The 24,597-nt window shown below is 41.7% G+C and overlaps 1 long non-coding RNA gene and 1 pseudogene across 1 annotated transcript; both read left to right on the forward strand.

Annotated features, from left to right (window-relative positions):
- Positions 1 to 17,634: 17,634 nt before the first annotated feature.
- Positions 17,635 to 18,494, forward strand: LOC123404912. Its single transcript, XR_006611937.1, has 2 exons — positions 17,635 to 17,740; positions 18,284 to 18,494. It is a non-coding gene; the product is annotated as an uncharacterized LOC123404912 (long non-coding RNA).
- An 81-nt stretch (positions 18,495 to 18,575) lies between these two features.
- Positions 18,576 to 23,090, forward strand: LOC123404911 (annotated as a pseudogene).
- Positions 23,091 to 24,597: the final 1,507 nt, after the last annotated feature.

Here is a 24,597-nt window from a genome sequence, read left to right on the forward strand (position 1 = left end):
AATGCTTCAGGCGTCAGCTTGAGAACATTTTGCCTGAGGAATTTCTCCTTTCTGGCCTTTGCAATCTTTGCCTGCTTGGCCTTCTGTTCCTTCCACTTGGCTTCGTTTATGAAGGTAGCCACCATGTGGCTGACACCAGGAGGAAGTTTCAAATCATCAATGGGTGTGTTTGGGTCTTCATACCACACATTGATGAAATCGAGGAGGACCTTGGGGTAAATCGCTAGAGGAATAGCACTGCCTGATGCTTGTGCTACCCTTTCTTGCTTGTTCCTGATGATGGCTTCCAGAGTTTCATCATCATATTCTTCACTTCCCTCTGATGCAGACGGGACTGTGATGATTTTGCTTGGGCTGGGCAGAGGTGCAGGTTCAGTAGTTGCCAAAGTCTTCACATGGGGTGTTGAAGATTTTGTCTCCGAGCTAGTTGCAGCTGGGAGTGAGGAGCTGGAGCTGGCAGTCGTAGTCTTCACGACTTTCTTCTGTACTGGCTTTGGAGGTGGAGCTGAGGACTTTGGTGTAGATGCGATTGGTGCTGAGGGTTTTGGCGCTGATGGTTTTGGTGTTGACGGTTTTGAAACCGAGGGTTTTGGAGCTGAGGGTTTTGTGACAGAAGTCTGTGCAAGCTTCTCTTGGGGCTTTGAAGCTTTTGGCTTTGTTGGCACAGACTTTGGTTGAGGAATCTCGGAGCCTGAGGTTTCTGCTGCTGAGGAATGAGCAGCACCGGAGGCAGCAGCTGAAGATTCATGAAATTTCTTCACTGCTGTTTCTGCTTGCTTCTTGAGCTTGACCAGATGCCTTTCTTTTTCCTCTGGGTAGTTATCAAGTGTCATAAGACTTGAGGGATGAGCAACTTGATGATCCTCAAGCGGGGCCCTTCTGCCAGGAGGCTTCAAAGCGAATTTCTTCGCATATTTTGGAGTCACAAACCTGTACTCCTTCCACTCCTTTGCCCATCTGCGTTCAATTTTCTGCAGCCTAATCTTCCTTTTAGGCATAGTCTCAGGTTCATCATCAGGCGTGCAGTAGTCCAGGTATATGTCATCAGGAATGTCCACAGCTGTGTTCTGCTCCAGTATCTTTCCTCCCCTCTGTTTCCTTTCTTCCTCCATTTTCTTCAGACGAGGAACTTTCTGAGGATTTTGAACTCTTGAGGATTTTGATGAGCCTTGAAGAGTTTCTTCCAGAAACGCTGCAAATGAGTTAATGTGATGAGAACCGAGAGATTCATCGGCTGACATGTGTGTACCTGTGAACAGAGTATAGTTGCGAGGAATTTGGAGAAGTCATATGCGTTCTCAGATTTGAAGAAAATGGAAAAGTTTGACAGTTTGAGGAATATAACCAGTGGTTGAGGAATTTGCTTAAGCATTCTGTTCTTGGGTTCCAGAGTTGTACAGATCCGAAAATTCGCACAATTGAGGAATCTCGTGAAAATCTTAGATGCTTAGCTAGTTCATCAGTGATTGTGGTGATGGATAGTGTTTTGAGGAATCATGTGCGCATCGTATCTTGAGGAAAAACAGATTTCACATTGGAGAGGTAAAATTTTAGATCTAATCTGTTGTAAAAATGGGACATATTTACCCTGGAAGGTGCGAACGAAGAACACAAAAAGGTGGCGTTGAAGAGGCTCTTCGGTCAAGTGTCCAATGCACCCTAACTTGGCAGCAGAGGACGTCTACGGCGGCGGCGGACGTAGATGTTCCGTCTCCGGCGTGATCCTGGCGGCGAGAAGGTTGAGGCAGTGAAGCTCTTCCTTGCCGGCGACAAGACTACCAGCGGTGGCGCTAGGGTTCGGTGTGCTGTGGCAGGAGAGCGATGAGGCGAAGAAGATGATACCGAGGGGGTTAAGGACATATTTATAGCCCGAAAGTTACTGTTTGGCGCAAAAGTTTCGGACCGAATAGCCCTTGCCTCTACGTCTCCGCAGGACACGTGTAGCTCCCGTACGATGCGGTGGAGATAGTGGAGATCGTGGCTATCCAATCATGGGAAGTGGGGGTTCAGTTACTGTTCCTTTGAACAAAACAATTTTTCGAAGATTTGAGGATTTTTGTTACAAAATCATCAGCTGACAAGGATGCAGTGAGGATTTTGACCAAAGTTTCAAGTAGAACGCATATGAAGAATTGAATAGACTAGATAAGTATAGCATAGAGGGAAAATCGGGTCTGATCACATTCACTTAGCAGAAACATCAAATTGAAGAAATAGCAATAAGTGAATGCTGTTGAGGACTAGAAATCACAGTCTACCTAGGCAAATGAAAGTCATCAAGTGTTTTTGAAGATTTTGCAATAGATCATCACAATTAAGAACATCTGTTTTGAAGAAAAATGCATTGTGAGGAATTTGATCATTTGAAGAAAATCAACTTGAGGAATTTCACATTGGGCGGTGGCGTTGCCCACCATATAAGAAGGTTGATTACAGACGCCGCGTACAATTGTCGTAGGGCCCTGAGAATCAATTTCTTCGTTAATTTCTTCACATTCAGAGTGACTTTCTTCATCGGTTGAAGAAAATCGTTTCATCATGTGTTGCACATCTAAGTCATCAACTTTGCATAAGTGTTAGGATGTGTGCATGTTTTTACAAAACATTTGAAGATTCTAAGATATTTAGCTCACACCGCAACTTGCAAAACCTTTTCTCATCCAAGGGCTTAGTGAAGATATCAGCCAGTTGATCATCAGTCTTCACATGGTCGATGAGGATATTGCCCTTGAGGACATGGTCCGGAAGAAAATGATGACGAATCTGGATGTGCTTGGTCTTCGAGTGCTGTACTGGGTTATAGGCAATCTTGATAGCACTCTCATTGTCACAGTAGAGAGGCACATTCTTCATGTTGATGCCGTAGTCCTTGAGGGTTTGCTTCATCCATAGTAATTGAGCACAGCAAGAACCAGCAGCAATGTATTCAGCTTCGGCAGTGGAGAGTGATACGCAGTTCTGCTTCTTTGAGGACCAGCAAACCAGTGATCTTCCGAGGAAATGGCATGTGCCAGATGTTGACTTGCGATCCACGCGGTCACCAGCATAGTCTGAATCAGAATACCCTACCAGATGAAGATTGGAGCCCTTGGGATACCATAATCCTAGTGTTGGTGTGTGAGCTAAGTATCGAAGAATATGTTTCACAGCCTTATGGTGTGATTCCTTTGGTTTTGCTTGAAAACGTGCACACATGCAAACACTAAGCATTATGTCTGGCCTAGATGCACATAGATACAATAAAGAACCAATCATAGAACGGTATACCTGCTGATCGAAATATTTACCATTTTCATCAGTGCCGAGGTGACCGTTGGTAGGCATTGGAATCTTGGCACCTTTGCATTCATGCATGTCGAATTTCCTCAGAACATCCTTGAGGTATTTCTCGTGTGATATGAAGATTCCATTTCTTTGTTGACGAATTTGAAGACCTAAGAAGAATTTCAGCTCCCCCATCATAGACATCTGATATTCTTCACTCATCATATAAGCAAATTCATCACTGTATCTTTTGTCAGTACAGCCAAATATGATATCATCAACATATATTTGACATACAAACAGCTCATTATCATAAGATTTTGTGAAAAGAGTTGGATCGAGTGAACCAGGTTTGAAGCCTTTCTTCATGAGGAATTCCTTCAATGTATCATACCATGCCCGAGGGGCTTGCTTGAGACCATACAGAGCCTTTTTGAGTCTGAATACTTTGTCTGGATTCTTTGGATCCTCAAAACCTGGGGGCTGAGCAACATATACTTCTTCCTCAAGCTTACCATTGAGGAATGTACTTTTCACATCCATTTGATATAAGATGATGTTATGATGATTAGCATAAGCAAGTAGGATTCGAATAGCTTCAACTCTAGCAACAGGTGCAAAAGTTTCATCGAAATCTATTCCTTCAACCTGGGTGTAGCCTTGGGCTACAAGTCGTGCCTTATTTCTCACCACTTGACCGTCCTCATCTTGCTTGTTTCGGAAAATCCACTTGGTGCCGATGATGTTATGCTTGCGAGGATCGGGTCGTTTGACGAGCTCCCATACGTCATTCAGCTTGAATTGAAGAAGTTTGTCTTGCATGGCTTGGATCCACTCCGGTTCCAGAAAAGCCTCGGCTACTTTTGAGGGTTCTGTGATAGATACAAAAGAAAAATGCCCACAAAAGTTAACTAAGTGTGAAGCTTTTGAGCGAGTGAGAGGACCTTGCGCGTTGATGTCGTTGAGGATTTTGTCAAGTTCTACTTCATTTGCAATCCTTGGATGAGCTGGTTGAGGATTTTGTCTAGGCTGAGGAAGTGGTGCTGTTGCAATTTCCTCAGGAGCATCTTCTTGTCTTTCATCAGCGATGGGGATTGTTTCTTCACCAATTTCCTCAGTGGGAACAATGTCTTCAGTAGGCTTAAGCTTTATCGCTTCCTCAGGAGACAGCTTATCTGGGTCAGAAGGCAATTGCTCTCTTTGCGAGCCATTAGTTTCATCGAACCACACATCTACAGTCTCAACAACTTTGTTGTGATAGTTGTTGAAGACTCTGTAGGTGTGCGAGTCCTTTCCATAACCGAGCATAAAACCTTCATGTGCCTTAGGTGCAAATTTCGAGCTATGATGAGGATCTCTAATCCAGCATTTTGCACCGAAGACTTTGAAATAATTTACATTGGGTTTCTTGTCAGTGAGGAGTTCATATGAGGTTTTCTTGAGGAATTTGTGAAGATATACCCTGTTGATGATATGACATGCAGTGTTGATTGCTTTAGGCCAGAAGAGACGAGGAGTCTGATATTCTTCAAGCATGGTTCTCGCCATTTCAACCAGAGTCCTGTTCTTTCTTTCGACGACACCATTCTGCTGAGGAGTATAAGGAGCAGAAAATTCGTGAGTAATACCAAGTTCATCAAGATAATCATCAAGACCAGTGTTTTTGAACTCGGTTCCATTATCACTCCTGATATATTTGATCTTGATGCCGAAGTTCGTTGATGCCCTTGAAGAAAATCGTTTGAAGATTTCCTGCACTTCAGTTTTATACACGATAATGTGCACCCAAGTGTATCTGGAATAATCATCAACTATGACAAAGCCATATAGAGATGCTGCATTGGTTAGTGTTGCATAGTGTGTAGGTCCAAATAAATCCATATGAAGCAATTCAAATGGACGTGTAGTGGTCATGATGGTTTTGGAGAGATGTTTGGATCTGGTCATTTTCCCAGATTCACAAGCACCGCAGAGATGATCCTTGAGGAATTTGACTGATTCGATGCCAATGACATGCCTCTTCTTAGCAAGTGTGTGCAAATTCCTCATGCCTGCATGACCTAGTCTTCGGTGCCACAGCCATCCTTCTGAGGTTTTTGCTAGTAAGCAAGTGGCTGGTTGAGGACCTGTAGAGAAGTCAACAATGTACAAATCCCCTCTTCTTACACCTTCGAAGACTTTGGATCTGTCAGATTCCATGATGACTACACATCTATATCTACCAAAGATAACAATCATATCAAGATCACAAAGCATCGAGACTGACATGAGGTTAAAACCAAGGGATTCAACAAGCATCACTTTGTCCATATGCCTATCCTTGGAAATAGCTACTTTGCCAAGTCCCAATACCTTGCTTTTACCTTTATCAGCATATGTGATTTGCTTCAGAGGTGATGGAGTTAGTGGCATATTCATCAGTATGATTTTATCACCAGTCATGTGATGTGTGCAGCCACTATCGAGAACCCACTCAGTATTTTTGGGTTTGTCATCCTGCAGATGAATTAGTACAACTTACCATCTCATATGCTTCAAGTTTGAAGAATATGATACTAATTTCATCAGTTCAGTGATTTCATCATAACAAGAATGTAAGGACGTGTGAAATATTTCTATTTCATCAATCGTTAGCTTGCGTCCTATCAAGCATTTCCTCAGGTCTCCAGCAAATTCTTCAGATGATGATTTTCATCTGGAGACCTGACCTGCAGAAGTGATTAGTTTGATTTCTTCACCACCCACATATGAAGGGGTGGCAAAGCGTTCATCATCCTGCGAGCACCATATGAGAAAGGTGGCATTGAAGCTAATGCACTTCTCTTAACAGTAGGGGGGTTAAAGTACTCATATGAGTATGCAGAGAACTGGTTTGAGGATTTATGAACATAATGATTTGAGGAATAGCGCTCATAATCATATTTCTTGTAGTTTCCCTGCATGTTAGACGCATAAGCACGGGTATGAGCATAGTTTTGACCAGTTGAGGATTTTGATCCTCTTGAAGACTTCGGTCCTCCTGAGGAATTTGATATGGGGTTCAGATTCTTCAGAGGTGATGTCATGAGGACATTTACTTGAAGATTTTCAAGACAATTTTTGGGAACCCAGATTTTCCTTAGAGGAGGTCCATTCCTGCAGTTAGTTCCAACATATCGAGCAAATACTTTACCAGTTTCATATTTGAACAATTTATAGTTGGAATCAAATGACTCATCAGAGGAATAGGATAATTCACATGAGAAGCCAGTTAGATTAGATGGATCAAAAGGAGGCCCAGTAGCAGCAACCCATGAGGTTTTGGGATACTGCTCAGGTTTCCAATAAGATCCATCAGCATTCAGTTTCCTCTCAAAGGCAATTCCTTCTTTCCTCGGGTTCCTGTTCAAGATCTGCCTTTTGAGCACATCACAAAGGATTTGATGTCCTTTGAGGCTTTTGTACATGCCTGTCAAGTACAGTTCCTTCAACCCTGCATTTTCATCAGTGACATTTGTGTTTTCCTCAAGTGAGGAAATAGACACAACAGGTGCAGTTGAAGAATTTGTAGCAGTGGTAGCATTTGAAGATTCTGGTGAAGAATTAGCAATTTCACGATCAATGCATTTAAGACATGGAGGAATAAATTCAACTTGACTAGCGCTGATCTGTTGAGCTAGTAATGAATCATTTTCCGTACGAAGATCATCATAAGACATCCTTAGCTTCTCAAGATCAAGCTTCCTTTAAAGAAATTCATAGGAAAGCTTCTCATGATCAGTGAGGAATGTATCATAACGATCCTGAAGAATATCAAATCTAGACTGAAGATTTTTCATGTCATCAGAGAGGATTTGATTAAGATTCATTTCATCATTCAACAGATCATCACTTTTGTCTAGCAGTTTTTGAAGCTTTTCCAGAGCAGTTTGTTGTTTAGTGGCAATGATGGCAAGTTTACTGTAACTGGGTTTTTTGTAATCATCATGTTCACAGTCACTTGAATCAGATGAGGAGGCATTATGTGATACCTTTGAACCTTTTGCCATGAAGCAATAGGTTGGAGAGAAGTCATCAGCATAGTCATCAGTATGGATGATGCACTCATTTTCTTCAAGATTGAAGATTGACTTGCTGACGAAATTGGTTGCTAGTGCAAGACTAGCCTGTCCGGATTCTGAATCTTCTCCAGAGCCTTCTTCAGCATCACATTCTTCTGATTCTGCCTCGGAATCCATTTCCTTGCCAATAAGTGCCCGAGCCTTTCTGAAGCTAGTCTTCTTGTGTGAGGAGGACTTTGAAGATGAGGATTTTGAAGATTTCTTCTTCTTCTTTGAGTCATCAGAACTGTCATCCTTGTATTTCTTCTTCTTTGATTCCTTTCCCCAGCGAGGACAATCAGCAATGTAATGGCCTGATTTCTTGCACTTGTGACAGGTCCGTTTCTTGTAGTCCTCAGATGCAGATTCTGATTTCCTCATGTCTCTTCTTGATGATTTACCGAACTGGGCTCGTCGTGTAAATCTCTGGAATTTCCTCACTAGCATTGCAAGTTCCTGACCAAATTCTTCAGGGTCACAGCTGCTATCATCTGTGTCTTCTTCTTCAGATGAGGAAATTGCTCTTGCCTTCAGTGCACGTGGTCTAGAATAGCTTTGTCCATATAGATCTCTCTTTTCTTCTAGCTGAAATTCATGAGTATTTAGCCTCTCGAGGATATCAGCAGGGTCTAACATCTTGTAGTCTGGTCTTTCTTGAATCATCAGAACTAAAGTGTCAAATGAAGAATCCAAAGATCTCAGCAGTTTCTTCACAACTTCGTGATCAGTGATGTCTCGAGCTCCCAGTGCTTGCAGTTCATTTGATATGTCAGTGAGGCGATCAAAGGTGTCTTGGCAGCTTTCATTGTCATGTCTCTTGAAGCGATTGAAGAGATTGCGAAGAATATCAACACGAGAGTCACGTTGGGTTGATACTCCTTCATTTACCTTGCACAGTCTCTCCCAGATCAGTGTTGCACAGCCTAAGGCACTTACTCTTCCAAACTGGCCAGGGCTCAGATGACCACAGATGGTGTTCTTCGCTTGAGAATCGAGTTGCTTGAATTTCTTCACATCAGCTGCAGTGACACTAGCAGAAATGATGGGAACACCATTTTCCACAATATACCAGAGATCATTGTCTATAGCTTGTAGATGCATTTGCATTTTGTTCTTCCAGAAGGGAAAATTCTTTCCCTCGTAGGTAGGACATGCTGCAGTCACCTTAAACATGCCTGCAGTCGACATAACTAAAACTCCAGGTGGTTAAGCCAAAATCACACAGAACAAGGGAGTACCTTGCTTCGATACCAATTGAAAGTGCGTTATATCGACTAGAGGGGGGTGAATAGGAGATTTTTAGAATTTCATCACTGAGGAAATTCCTTTTGAGGAAATTCCACACTGATGACTAACTTACAGCGGAAACGATTACGGATCAGACGTGCAACCTTTCACAATAGCAGTATTACAAAGTCAAGAATGTGAGAACAGATTGCACAGTAAGCAGGCATGCAGAATACCGATGATGATTAACTCAAGTGAAGAATTTGGGGTTGAGGAAATTCAGAGAAAGTCTTCAGCAAATTCTTCAAACAGTCACTGTGAAAGTCATCAACACATAATACAGAGAATGTAAAGAGTTGAGGAATTAGAAGCCGATTCTTGGTGAAGACTGTTGTTGATGACCCAGTTCCAACTGATGTGACAGTTGTACATCTGGTTTGGAGCGGCTTGGTATTTAAACCAAAGGACACCCAGTCCCGGGACACACAGTCCCTACCGTATTCTCCTTGAGCTAAGGACACACAGTCCTCGCCCAACACTCGTGGTAAGTCTTCAGGGCAGACTTCCAAACCCTCACAAACTCGGTCACCCGGCGATCCACAATTGACTGCTGGATTTCTCTAGACCATGACGCCTAACCGTCTGGAGGATGCACAGTCCTCAAAGGTAAAAGGCTTCAGTCCCACACAGGAACAACTTCTTCAGTGATGCTCAATCACTAGGTTTGGTTTGTGGTTTCGGTGGGTGGTGTATTTCCTCACTGATGATTTACTCTCGAAAGCTCTGAGGAATTGGGTTGCTCTTATGACAAGTGTCAGTTTCTAGCGGAGCAGCCAACCAGCTAGTGGTTGTGGGGGGCGGCTATTTATAGCCTGGGAGCATCCCGACATGATTTGACATTAATGCCCTTAAATAATATGACCGTTGGAGTGGATAAGATCAGTGACTTGGCGTGGCTTATCGAAACGGTCGGGACTCTCAACTGTGAGAGGCCTCATGTCACTCATATTCCTCACTTGAGGCTTTTGGTAGGATTTGGCTTGGGTTGAGCATCATGAGGAAATCCATTCCATAGTGTTACTTTGACCCCCTTTAACAGTACGGTGTTCCTATTCATCAAATGCGAAGAAAGTAAAACAGAAAACGTAAATCTTCATTCTTCAATTTCTTCAGAACGATTTTTTTCAGGAACCACCGATCTTCTCAATATCAATATCTTCATGAGGAATATCAATTTCATCGCAAATTCTTCGCGATTCATTTCTTCAGCTTCAGACCAATTTCTTCAACTGAAGACATATATTTTTAGGGGTCGATATTCTTCAAATATCTCAAACTCCTCAATGACTTATAGATCCTGTGTACACTCAAAAACACATTAGATACTTAACCTATAAGTCTTCAAACCACCAAAATCACTAAGGGGCACTAGATGCACTTACAACACCCGGTTGTACATAGACGTAGAGCACTGCACATTATGCACATCCATTGTTTCACATGTTTTCACTGACACATTTATACGTTTACAAATAGAGTCATGGAGAGCTACATTCAAAAAATAGTTATGGTGATGGTTTAATACCATGTTGTCACGAAACTATTTGCTAATGCAGAGTTTTAGTCTTCATCCTTGTTTAAGATTCTTCTAATCCCATGACCCATGCCATTAAGTTTTTCTTCATTCTCTTTACTAGGTAATAGCATGTACAATGCTTCTGCCTTCTAGTCTTCGAGTCCATCCTATGGAATAATATATATAGTTAGAACTAGTGCATACATCTGTATATGTAGCATAAGTAATGAATATTCCAAAACTTTTATATAGAATATTCCCAAACTTTTATATAGTGTGCCTAGTAGTGTGTCAAGGGAAACTTACATCAAAATGATCTATGTCTTCGATGAATTTTTTGCCAACGTAGAGGGATGCACATTTTAGAATAGAAAATGCTAATTCACCTTTCTCAACTTTCAGAACATCTTCTATGAAATTGACTAGCCAATTACCCTTTTACTTGGTTTCCATCTTTTTATGAAGTACCTCACAGAAAACTGCTTTAAACCTACGTAGCTGCAATTTTCAATTTCTTGCTTTAAACCTAGGTAAAGGGATGCAATTGTTTAAACTTTTTTCTACTCAGGATACTTACAACTTTGAGATTATGATTATGGTAGCCTTCAAAGGTCGATGTGTTTTTTGTCTGTCTGCAATCTTGTCAAACAGGTTAACTGCTTCGTGAGGAGTCCTACCTTTGTTGGGGAACGTTGCATGGGAACCAAAAAAAATCGTACGCACACGCAAGATCTATCCATGGAGATGCATAGCAACGAGAGGAAGAGTGTGTCTATGTACCCTTGTAGACAGTTAAGCGGAAGCATATATTACGCAGTTGATGTAGTCGTACTCTTCATGATGCAATTGCGATCCAATCTGATCCAGTGCCGAACAAATGACACCTCCGTGTTCAGCACACGTGCAGCTCGATGATGTCTCCGCCTCCTCAATCCAGCGAGCGAGGTGGAGTAGTAGATGGGTTCTCCGGCAACACGACAACATGGTGGAGGTGGTGGTGGAGCTTGTCCAGCAGGGCTTCACCAAGCACTACTAGAACTGCGAACGGAGGAGCAAGAAAGCAACGGTAGAGAGGGAGGCACCAAGGAGCTGGTGTGTACTCTTTGGGCTCCCCTCCCCTCTATATATAGGTGGAGGGGCGTGGTAGCCAGCCCTCCAAGCCCTAGGGGAGCACCAAGGGGGAGGAGTTGGACTCCTACTCCAGTTCCTTCCTTTTTCATACACAGGTGGACTTTCCACCACTCCCAAGCCACGCCGTATGGCCCAATAAGTCCAGGGCGCCTCCCCTCAGCCCGTGCTAACCCTTGGGACATGGTGGAACTCTTGGTGGACTTTCGTACTCCTCCGGAAGTTTCCATAACCTTCTGGAAACTTCTTGGTACAATGTCGAAAAAGCTGAAACTTTTTCCGAAACCCTGAAAACAACTTTCCATATATAAATATTTACCTCGACACCATTCTGGAGCTCGCCGTCATGTCAGGGAGCTCATCCGAGACTCTGAACAACATTTAGTAACCAACATACATAACCCAATAATACTATATAGTCATCGAACGTTAAGCGTGCGGACCCTACGTGTTCGAGAATCATGTAGACATGACCGAGACACCTCTCTGATCAATGACCAATAGTGTGACCTGTATTCCCATATTGGTTCCTAAATATTCCATGAAGATCTTCATCGGTCGAACCATGATTCCAAGGATTTAATAAATCCCGTGTGCAGTTCCTTTTATCCATCAGTATGTTACTTTTTCGAGATTCGATCATTGATATCTCCATACCTCGTTCAATCTCGTTACTAGTAAGTCTCTTTGCTCGTTTCGTAATACAAGACCCCATGACTAAATCCTTAGTCACCAAGCTTCTTGTCATCTTGTATTACCTAGAGGGCCCAGAGATATCTCTCTGTCATACAGGGTGACAAATCCCAGCCTTGATCCATGGCAATCCAATAGACACCTTAGGAGATACCTATAGAGCACCTTTGTGACCACCCAGTTGCGAAGTGACATTTCATACACAAAAATTATTCCTCCGGCGTCAGGGAGTTGCATGATCTCATGGTATTAGGAATAAATACTTGACACGAAGAAAGCAATAGCAATAAACTAAGTGATACGATCAAATGCTATGCTTATGGTTGGGTCTTGTCCATCACATCATTCTTCTAATGATGTGAGTCCATTATTAAATGAGAACTCATGTACATGGTTAGTCAACCTTGACCATCTTTCATCAACGAGCTAGTCTAGTAGAGGCTCCCTAGGGACACAGTGTTGTATACATATCCACACATGTATTTAAGTTTCTAGTCAATACAATTTTAGCATGAATAATAAACGTTTATCATGGACAAGGAAATTTGATAAAACCATTTTATTATTGCCTCTAGGTTATATTTCCAACAACCTTCTCTGTCTGGGTTAGATTCTTCCTCTATTTCCTTGCGAGATACTTCTTGGGAATCGATGATGTGAACTTTGCACGCATATTTGTCCACCATATATATGACATACCGGTTTTCCTTCTCCATTAATATGAATATCTACATAAAAAATAAGTGTTTGTATTGTTTAATGCTATAAAGGAATTTGTTGAGATTTTGATTTTGTTTTTGTTTTAGATAAATGGCGTTTACAATATTTGCTGTTGAGAGCTTCTTCTGCTGATTTTCTTTGAGATACATGGGAACCAATTTACCCTTCTCATTTACGAATTCAGTTTTAAACTTGGCAATACCTTGAGGGTGATTCTTTATTTTCAGCATGTGCTACACCAAAATAGATAAATTGGGGAAAATGTTAGGAAAAACAAATTGTTGTCGACATGAAACATGTAAATTTAGAAGATGTGTGGTTTTTAAAAATTTACCTCTACGAATGATGGGCCTAATATTATTATGTCTTCATCACTTTGTTGTGAAGCTTTTCTGATTTCCAAGATATATGCTATTTTGTTGAGTAACCTCTTTTCTATGCGACATTTCCTCAGCCCTTGATTTGGTTCAAATACTGCCTACAGTTGTGCTCTAGTAAAAAGTGTGTCTATGCAACCCTCACGCGTGCGCTTAAATAGTTCTTTGTTGTGACAGAAAAAAAAAGAAATATTTGATCTGAGAGAGTCTATACCAAACTGGTAGACACACGAGAGAAAGTATTTTGAGGTATTTCTAGGTGTGCATGAGAAAAGAACTCACTTTTTGAATTCATTCTATCAGCTCCCGCCCATGATTTTTTTCATCACCTTGGATGCCTCATCCGTGTGTTGAAGGAATGTGCTTCATGTTTTGGATATGTCATGCTGCTTGCTCGTGTGATCTTCTTTTTTCTACTTTTCTATGTCAAATCACGTAAAAATAGTGGTCATTGTTTTCATGCTACAAAAGATAGCTCATCCGCGTGTCGTCCAGGAATGTAAAACGAAACAGTTGTTTTACCTTTGTTGGTTGAAAAAAGGTTTGAAACTTCTCGTTTGAATTCTTGGATTCATGCAGGCAGTTGGTTCCACTTTATTCAGTTTGTCTTACCGAATATTACTGTGAATAGGAACTCCGGTTTCCATTCGCCATCTACCTTGCTATGATGCAGTCAGGTCATTGAAATATTTCTTATTTTCATGGTGTCCACATGTATGTTGAAAAAAAATTCAAGTAATGATGCTAAACTAAAGAAAATTGTTGTGCGCACTATTAACTTACATGAAGTTCGTCATTGTTCTTCATGAGTGTAAGGCCGTTGCAGAATCTTCCAAATTGGACCATGAATTGTCCGCATTGCACATCCTTTTGTTTTGGTGTGCAAACTCTTAAAGGCCTCTCTACTATGCTCCCCCCAATTCGGTTTGTTGTGGGATTTTAGTGTGGCTTCTCCGTAATGACTCTTCATCAGTGCATACATCTTTGAATCTATGATTTCATTTTGGTTTTGTTGTTTGATGTTGCCGTTAAGAAAAGTAATCCTGCTGTGTTATTGGCAGAAAGATAACGAAGGTTCAAAGCACATACTAGTTCTTTATGTCTTCTACGGTAGTTTTTCAAGGACATCTTTGTATATTGTATTTAATTTAGTGAATTAAGAATGTCAAATGTATTCTTGTACTTTTTCAGCACATAAAATGTGTGGTGTGAAGCGGTGTGTGAGGTATCATGATGTGCGTTGGGTGACACAGAGGGTCAAATGTCATGTAAACATGCAGGCTTAAGAAGGAGAATAATTGATTATGAAGTAAACTTAGCAGCTTCTTATATAGAAGGTTTTTTCCTCTTATGAGGGGATCAAACTATTTTAGTGCTTAATCCTCGTCGAACTCTTTTAATACTTCATTTACATAACCGGGGACGAGTACAAGCTGCAAGAAAGAGGGAGCATTCCTTTAGCCAAACATTTTTCGTTCACGTGCATGATGCAAGTGTTTTTGTGTAAGAGAGTCCTACATACATTTGTGAACTCTAAAACAAGAATGGTTTTATCGCTTGTGTTGTATTATTTCCGTTCTGTCCATTCTTCGAACAATGTGTTACACATGGTGGCCTCCATTTGTATGGTTGATCCTTTGTGTAGATGGATCAACTTGTCTTCACCCGTAATGTAATCTTCTCGGTTTGCGCTTTTATACTGATTTTCTCTGCAAGCAAACAAGTTTACACAAAAAATATGAGTCACCCGGTTAGGTTGTTTCATCAGGAGTTGCACTTGTCTTTCGGTTAGGTTGTTTCATCAGGAGTTGCACTTGTCTTTTTTTGTTTTGTTTTTCAGGACAGAAGCTACTTACTTTTCGCAGTCCTGTTATTCTTCTTTGCTTATTAGATAGTCATGAAGGGCTTTGGCCTTGTCCATGTAAATGAAATCTTGATGCTCAAATATTGGAATGTTAGTTGTGTCGTAGAGCTTGTTTGATCGCTTTAATGTCCTCTTGATTGATATTATCTTTTTTTGGCGTGATCTTAGATGTGTGAAGTGTTGAAGGTTCTGGGGAATGTGACTGCAACCTTGTCAGAAGCTCCATATGTTCCTGATTAAATTTTGCCTACTGAACCCGGATGGGTGTTATTTTGTAATCTTGCAACGGTATTGATCCTGAAAGTACAACTTCCTTGTAACTTTGTAGTTGATCTGGTGTAAGTTCTTGACGAAATTTTTGAAGGGGTTAGCGTTTTTGGGGGGGGGGGGGTGATGTGGACATGAATGCTTCAGATACGACCAAAAATATTATCCGCATATATAATAATCAGATGATTTCTATTAGTAGTTATATAAATTATTATTTTGTCACGCCGAATAGAAATACGACACTTTGTTTTGTTATATGCAGAACTATGGAGGATTTGTACAAACCGCGTGTGACGATACGAGTGCTAATAAAAACGTGTCTGGCAAAGAATGCAACCTCGGATACGACTGAAAGTATTATAAAGATGCATATTTTCCAGGTGAATTCTTGTAATAAGTATAATTTATTTTATTATCAAAGACAAAAATACTATACATCTATTTTTTTACTCATAGATATCCAGAAGATTTACACAAGCCGAGAGTTAAAGTGCGAGACAGAAAACAAAGATTTATACATGCACATATATAAACGTATGTGTACTATTTTGGAAGCTACCGTCATAAATTTCATGAAGAGGAGCGCCATGATTTACCACCGTATAAGGCCATGCATGTATCCATGTTTACATGCACCAACGTTGATGCATTTACATGCATGTATAACAAGAGATGGGCCAGCCCTCACATTAAGGACACAGTAAAACTGGACCTAAACCGAGCTCTCTCACTGATTTACGTTTTGGACCGTCCATTTTCACGATCTGGCTGTTTCAGGCCGTCAGTTCTGGAGTGGAAATAATATGTCCAACACTGTGTGAAATTTGGCCCAGCTGTCCTGTGGGCTGCTGCTCCACGGGCCGAAATGGAGGACTCTGGTAAACTGGGCCGTTGGCCAACCCATTTAAGCACTTGGAGGTCCAGTCCTGGCTTTGCTATCCCCGTGAGGAAAAATTGTCGCAAACCGTCTGAAAAAAGAAAAAAGGGGAAGGAAGTAGAACCGATGCGAGCGAAGGGGGAAGGACGTCGGTCGCTGTGAGAAGGGGATTCGGTGCGCGAGTTCTTTGCTGATTGATTACTCACTAGCTCTGGATCTCTGCCCCCGAACCCACCCCGCGCCTCGATCCGGCCCGGCCCGCCTCCCCTCCCCTCCCCTCCCCCGGGCGCGCGTCGCCCGGGAGCCCGCAGAGAGCGGCGGCCGGCGAGCCCGGCACCATTGGCGCGCGCCTCACCGCCCGGGGCACCGGCGGCGCTTTGTTCGGCGGATCCGCAGAGGCCTGGTCGCCGGGCGGGCCGCGCGCGATGGGGCGGGGCTGACGCGGCGATGTCGGACGCGTCGTCGAATCTCGGCGGTGCATGGGCGGGGCCGCCGCCCGTCGAATGCGACCTTGAGCAGGTGCGGACGATAATTCCTCCAATGGCTCAATTCGGCACTTGTTTCCGTCTCTGGTTGTTCGCGGGCGGGCTGGGTCGGTGGGTGGGTGCAACCGATGACCGCGTATGTCGCCTGGAGAAGAAGGAGGTTACTCGCCCGCTCGCCTCCTTTTGCTTTGTTATTTCAAGAGCTACAAAATCGCGGCTTTCTCATTCATTTCAACGAAACCCTAGCCTAGCTCCTCCTGTACGCGATGGCCACTTGAGCCCCTTCTTCTCACCCTTTGGGCTTGCTTCCCCTTTCCCTTTCAGGTGGCCACGGTGGCCAACCTCTCTCCCCTCTCGCAGGAACAGTAGCGACAGAGTTGGGTGGTACAGTGTGGCAACAAGGAGGAACAGAGGCGACCGCATCTATTTTTCAAGTAAGGGAGCACCCACTAGGCTGAAATCCCACATGGCGAACACACAAAGTAGCGGTCGTTTTGGGAGGCAAACAACAGTACTCGCAAACCTGCTGTTGTTATACCAATTCTTTTTTGAAGATTCTGGACAACCAAGTCAAGGATAATAGAAAGTAATCATAAATTAATGTCCAGCGTCATCTTGCTTTTACCTTTCCAGATTTTCTACCCGTGTTCCTTTTTTTGCATGTTTTCTGATTCAATCTGCCATGTATATGATTTATAATGTCCACTTCCATTAATAAGTCAGGCATGCATCCGCGTCTTTCTGAGATAATTGCTATGGTCTAATTCTCAGTAGCATGTTTTTTACTGTGAGCTTCTTTAAATGAATCGCCCCATGCCAATAGAAATGTATGTTCATGTCTCATGTCTTAATCTTACAATTTAGATTGTGGATTATCTAGCATATTTTAGCCACTGGTTTATTTCCACATTCAAATCAAAGGACCCCGATTGGGTTGTAACCTGAGAGACATACAAGTTTTCGATTTTGTACGTGGGATGTTTCTATCAGGTTGCGGCATGTTTTGTTCTTCTGATACTTATATTGAATTCCTTTGCAATCTATCCAGGTGTTCAGCAAGGATTTCTTTACACGCTCAAGAAGGTGGCACGCGTGGAAGTGCATTGTCGAGTTGCATCTAACAAGTGTTGCGGGTGCTCAACACCGACCACAAGCTTTCTCCATCATTTATTTGTTCTATGTATGTACTCTTGACTGATGTACGACCATGTTCTTTTGCTAAGGTTGTACGGTAGTTTATGGTTATAATTACGGAAAGTTCTGCATTATGTTCCGTAGATCAGTCATCTTTGATATAATATAATGAATTACTGCCACCACAAATCTTCAATCAATCAAGATACAAGAGGGTGTCAAAATTCGTAAGCAACTTGAATATCAGTGTGACAGATAGTCATTGCTTCATGGTGAGATGCATCATTTTTTTATCGAAACGTTTTGTCTGTATCCCTGCAAATAAATAAATAAATAAATAATATATTTTTAGTAATTTTAATTCAAGCTGACACTTTACAACTTGGTTTGGTTGTTCAGATTTGAAAGAAAACAATTGAGTATTCTAGCTCCGTCCGCTTATGACAAGTGAGCTTAGATGAGTTTATTAATCACGACACTCAGCTGACTCGGAGATATGGAGAATATTCAGACATTCCATTGACACTCAATTGCATATATTTTAACTTTTGCGATGCGGAGAAAAATGAATGGAATCCTATGTGTGCAGGAAAGGGTGATACGGAGAAGAAGGCGACCCGAGCGGTAATGCCAAAAGCAAAGCAAAGCTTGGAGCCTGATGGTAGGAAAGTTCATTATCTTCGATAAGTGTCACATGAACTTCAACTGTATTGAGAATTTGCACATTTTCACGCGTTGTTGAGGGTTTTATGGGATAATTGGCGCATCCAATATATATTCTAAATATGTTTACATGATTATATGTTTTGTCAATAATCTTGTAATTAATTTCTAGACAAAAACAAAAACATTTCATGTCAATTAATTTTTTATAGCTTTGATTACATTGAGGTTGTTTGGTGACATTGCTTGCCTATAATGAGGGACCATTATGTGAATTCCTGACAAAAGAACTAGACATTTGTTTTTCATACATTCTTTTTAATATTCCTGTCCTCTTTCTATATCTATTCCTACCATTTTTTTGTTAAAATGGACGGACGCAGCAATGCGCGTCATCCATGATCTAGTCTCCCCTAATAATAAAGCGACGATCGCTTCTGTCGTCCGTTGCGTCAGTCATGGCATTTTTGCATAAAAGCCCCTGACGTTTTGTGTATTCAACCCGCACTACCAATTTAAGTGAAAAAAACGTTTCAGTTTTACACAAACCCCCTTCTTCTCAGTTCACGGTCGCGCGTCTCCTCTTATGCATTCCGGTTGCTCACTGCCGTCTCCGTCGGCGCCACGCCGACGACCGCCATCGTCGGGCCATGCGCCGATGGAGATGCCTCCCGCCGTCATCGTCGTGTTCTTCTTCCCGTCTCCACTAGGCGTGAGAGGAGGAGCAAGAGGGGAGTCGCGGCGGGTCACGAGGCGGGGCTCCCGATCCAATCGGGAGCAGGACGACGACGGCGAGCACAGAAAGGGCACGGGCCCATGCTCATGGACGCGGAGTATCCCCCGTCGCCTGTGGTGCTGTAGAAGGCGGAGATGGAGGTTGTGGAGGAAGACGAGGACGGCCTTCGGCGCGGCGTGGGGACCTTCTCGGCCCAGAGCGGCTCCTGTAACCCGACGGAGGAAGAACAGCCCCATGCGTGAAGCGCGCAGCAGCAGAGGCAGAGGAGCCCCGCGACGGCGGTGGCGCCCCGGCCGGCATGGTGGATGTACTTGCGGCCGAGGCAGTCGATGCACTTGCGTCCCTCGGTCATGTCGCCCATGCCGGCGCCCACGCAGCGGCGGCAGTATGCGCGGCCGCAGACGAGGCAGCGGTGGCGGAAGACGTGCACGTACCGGCTACACGGGGCGCAAAGGTTGGAGTGCGGGATGCCGGCCCGGCGCATCTGCCGGTTGCTTCTGCTTCTACTAACGTGCGCGCGCGCGTGGGAGGAGGCTGCTGTCCTGCCGTGCTGCTTCTGCAGGTGGCGCGGGCCGTAGGAGGGGACGGAGAGGGGGAGAGCTGGAAGCCTGGTGTCGGTTGTGGTGTTACGGCGGCGTCGTGGTGTCAGTCGTCGTCGGAGGCCAGCTGCTGCAGCCCCATTGTGGAGTCGCCGTGGAACGCCCGGACACGAGTTGTTTGCAGACCGTGCCCTTGTGAAACACAAGTCAAGGGAGTGCCCAACCTGGATTATTGTTTTCTGCTATATAAGAAGGCAGGGTACTCGGCCGAAATCTACATCAGTTTAATGTCTAGGTAATACATAATTAGTACAATGTATCGCCGCCGAGTTTGCCAGAGGAAGAAGTGCCGAGTTCGTCCATCCAGCACTCCAATGTCACCTGTGATGGCTACACGAGAGGTATGTATCCCCTGTTTAATTAATTTTTCTATCCCCTGTCTTGTTGGTGAGCTCATGCGCAGCCACTGTTGCTGCTCGTGCTCTTGTGCACGTCCTTGCTTGTTCCAATTAACCAAGAGACAGACAACACCCAGCAAAGATGGCACAAATTTGTTCTCCTGTCCGTATAATGATAATCACTGACTTTTTGGATCGTCTACTACCGAGCTAACTAGCGTTGGTGTATGCCTGGAAAGCTACTGAAAGCCAGAGATTACCCCACAGTTTTATATATAAACCATGCGCTAAATGTGCCGGAAGCATATCAGGCTGCTTTGTGAGATGTGAGAGCAGGGTCATGGACAAACACCACAGCACATCACTTATCCTATCCACCTTTAATTTACCACGCTGACTGATGACGTTTTAGTACCAGTTTTAAACAACTGCAATTTTAAATAGCAGTAGTTCATCTGAAGTTAAATGCACTATCCTACGCAATTACAGAGGTATATGTCTTTTTTGTTTAATAGAAATTATATCAATTTTACATATAGTATATTAACTTTTGAAAATATACTAACAATTGTGTATATTGCACAGAAAATGATTACTTCATTTAGGTTTAAGTTAGCCATCATACTACTATGTTGGAAAACAAACACTGCATCAATGACTACAATCATTAAAGAAACTGATGATGACACCAATGAAGACCTTGAAGATGTTTACATATTAGAAAGTCTAGATGATATAAAAAAACTCAAAACAAAAAATTCCATTAACAGTTGAAATGAAATATAGATCAATATAGATCACCGATATCTATTCTTTCCAATATGAGCTTACATGAGTTAACATCTGGACTGTGTAGCTTCATTAAATCCATCAATTACACCGAGATTTTAGAGCAAGTCATTTCAAATTAGTAATGCAATTTTACAATATATTACTTATTTTTTTAAATTCCATTACCAGGAAAGTATGGATCCAAAGTTCAAAGCCATATCCAATTAGCTTGTCTCTCAAAAAACTACAAGGTATTCTAAAGGTTGATTTACCTATGGACCGAGATTGCTTTAATTTGGTGATACGGAAGATTATGTTTCATGACATTCGAACAGCACAAAAAACAAAACAATTGATAGCAAAACATTATCTGGACATGAAATTTTGGGTACGTTCTTAAGTTCATTATTTCCTTTTTCTATATTCTTATTTTTTAATCACCTTTCTACCAATTATTTTTATGTACTAGATGACTACTGATTTTGGATGGTACCCAGATTTCCGTAAAAAGTTAAATGTGGAACAACTAGCAAATTCTGTTCGTAGTTGGCCTGGTATCAAATATAATGTTTCAAACTGCAAATCGGTGAGAGCACTTCTTTATACTTTGGACCATACATTTTATTACATCTAATATATGTATCCTATCTCAGATCCATATTCCAGTACAATCGGATAATTATTTTGTTCTATTCACATTACATTTTTTATTATCACACCTATAATGTTTGTATCCTATTTCAAATCCATATTCGAGTACAATCCAACAATGGTTTCATTTTATTCACATTGGACAAAGATACTAGAACAGTGTACATTTTGAACCCTGCTCCTATTAATCCCATTTACAGATGCAACCCACTCGCACAATATGTGCAGAAAATTATATGGATTGCAAAACACTTACCAAAAGCAATGTCGAAAACATGTCCTGTGTCTAGATGGAATGAGAATATTCTCTTATGGCATCAAAAAATCGTAGATGATATTCCAGTTTTCAACATGTGTTTTTCAAGGGATGAATATTTTATAGTGATTATTTGTTGTTTTGAAAATGAATAAAATTTAAGTTACTAACATATATATGCTTATATATAAGGGAACTCTCTGGTTATATTGTTCCCCTATTCATGTCCACATGGGAAGATGAAAGTACGCATTTGCCATTTTTAAAGGTAAATATCTCAACCATATAGAACATTAATATTATAGTTAAACATTTGATTCTGATATCATTTGTTTAAAAAAATAATGGATGTACATGATGGATATGAACTCAGAAAATTAATTTTGGGCCAACTGTTAACATTCAAAGACAATGAATGCGAAGATAACATGTCTGCAGGTGTACGATAGTTGTATCAGGAAAATCCAATGTAAATCGGGTAAAAATAGTACGATTCATAAGATTTCATAATAACGAATTATATTTTCAAGATTTATTGTTCGGTCGTGCCAACTTCCATTTTCTTAAAGAGGACGTACTTGCTATTTCTGAAAAAAGAAGCTTCGCTGTTGGCTGACATCTTTGATGGTAGTTTTACCTATGTAGCAAATGAAAGGGCTTCTCATAATTCAATAATTAAAGACCAATTGGGTCAATTACATATAGTTGGTTGTAAATAACATTTAATTTCTAGCTTACAACGGAATCTAGACATGTATCTTTAATAATATTATGTGCTAGATTATGGTCCTATGTATTGGTTGAGATTATCATGTTGTTTATCATCGATATTTTTTCTTACCCGGTGCAACGCGCGGGCATTTGTATTATGTGATATAAAAAGGCCACGAAGCACCAGGCACATCAAACACTGCACTACACCTGGATGCTGCCACGAAGGTGCAAAGAAGGCCACCACGTGGGACCAAAGACGGCCACGAAGCACCAGCCCATTACATCAAGTAAAACATCAGGACGTTTGTGCATGCATGAAGTACACGAGGAAAGTATTTGGACTAATTGGCCAACATCACCACGTGTGTGGGCCCCTACCTCTAAAGCTCTCGGCCACACCATCCGGTGCTTGCCGCAAATTTCAAGGAGAGCTCGCAGCGTACGACTTGAGCAGTCCAATCTGTGGACAACAGCTACCGACCCGACGCAGTAGCGAACCTGTAATAAATAGTTAGTTTAGGTTAGGGTTTAGACTCTCATTTTATTGTATTGTTTAGTCATTGCTACAAATTGCATCTATGAGACGTGTAAAACTACGGTCTTGCCAGATTCAAGTGGAACCGCACCATTATCGTGTGCTTAATTCATACCATCAATTTAGAATGCAATTCATCATCGTTCTTGCCGGTTCTTCAGTTGCTTGCAGGAACTCGAACCTCGTGTTCAGGTTGATCGTACCTACGGCAGGATCAATAATCATCGGAGATTGGTTTAGCGATTGCTAAGGCGTATCGTCGAGCACGGTATAGTCGGATCGTCAAAGTCAAAATCCACCAAATCGATAGTTATCCCCACTCTCATCGAAAGATCGATCAACGCGTACATCGGGGGGATAGAAGTCCAAAGAGACAATGTCTTTTTCATGTGGTTGATGTTCTGCATAATGTTGTTGTTGTTTTTAATTTTCTCTTGACACCTTTGTTTGTCTGTCTAGGAATACAAAAGGTAGCATCGCGTTTCCTCTTTTCAAGTATCATCTCTTGGGATATCTTGATGTTCTTGTTGTTCTTTTCTATTTCAACACGCTTCTCCATGGGGAGGGGGTCGATCTGGTTCTATTGATGGATCCTTGCATTCGTGAATTCATTTTTCAGGACCACTAACATGGGGTCAGTGACTGTACTGTTGACTGGATATTCATTTTTGAAGCTTCTGGCAGCTTCTGTTATCTTGGTTTGCACATTGTGTGTCACTATGAAAACCTCATCTTTATATTATATATATATATACATAAACACTATTCTGATCTTCGGATGAGAATAACTATTCTGATCCACACTGACTCGTCCCAGCAGTAGCACTTGAACTTCCACGGGTGATAAGTTGAACTTCCGCTAAAAGTGTCCAAATTGGGCTTGCGATATAAATTTGAAAGGTATGGACACCCTCGTAACACCCTAAGTTGAATTTTTGTCAAAATGTTTACGGTTTAAGAGCAGTCTTGAAAACCGTTTTTGTTCATACAAAAAAATGTGAATCGTATTTTCAACCCTATTTCTAAACCGTTTGTTGGAATGAGGCAAATAAGATGGCGCTCGATAGCTACTACAAATCCGCTCATTTCATGCATTGAAAGTTTTTCCAAATTCACAACGGTTAAAGAAGAATTTAAAAAATGACGGAATTTCTAAAATCGAACAGGCGGGTTCATATTTTGGGATTAATTTGAAAATGGGTAGTTTGATCGACGCAAATGATGGTATTGGAAAGCTTATGAAAATGCAAAGCTTTCCATATGAAAAGTTTCTTCCAACTATGAACGGTTTAAAAGTAATTTAGAAAACGGCAAAAGTTGTACCGAGTTCGTATTTTCATGTTAATTTCTCAATGGTTTCTCGGAATGGAGCAAATGATATGGCATTGAAAAGCTTGAACAAATGCAAAACGTTTATATGTAGATTGTTTTTTCCGAATCCTTACGATTTTAAGCGAGTTTTAAAACAGGCTTCAAACATTTTTTGCCGTTGTTTTTACAAACTTTATCGGAATGAGGCAAACAATATACAGTTGAAAAGCTACGAAAATGCATAACTTTTTCATGTAGATAGTTTTCTGTGATTCCTAGCCGTTTTCAAGCAATCTCAAAAATAACGAGATCATACGTTCTCTCTTTAT

This window comes from Hordeum vulgare, chromosome 6H, assembly GCF_904849725.1.
Source record: "Hordeum vulgare subsp. vulgare chromosome 6H, MorexV3_pseudomolecules_assembly, whole genome shotgun sequence".
Lineage (NCBI taxonomy): Eukaryota > Viridiplantae > Streptophyta > Magnoliopsida > Poales > Poaceae > Hordeum > Hordeum vulgare.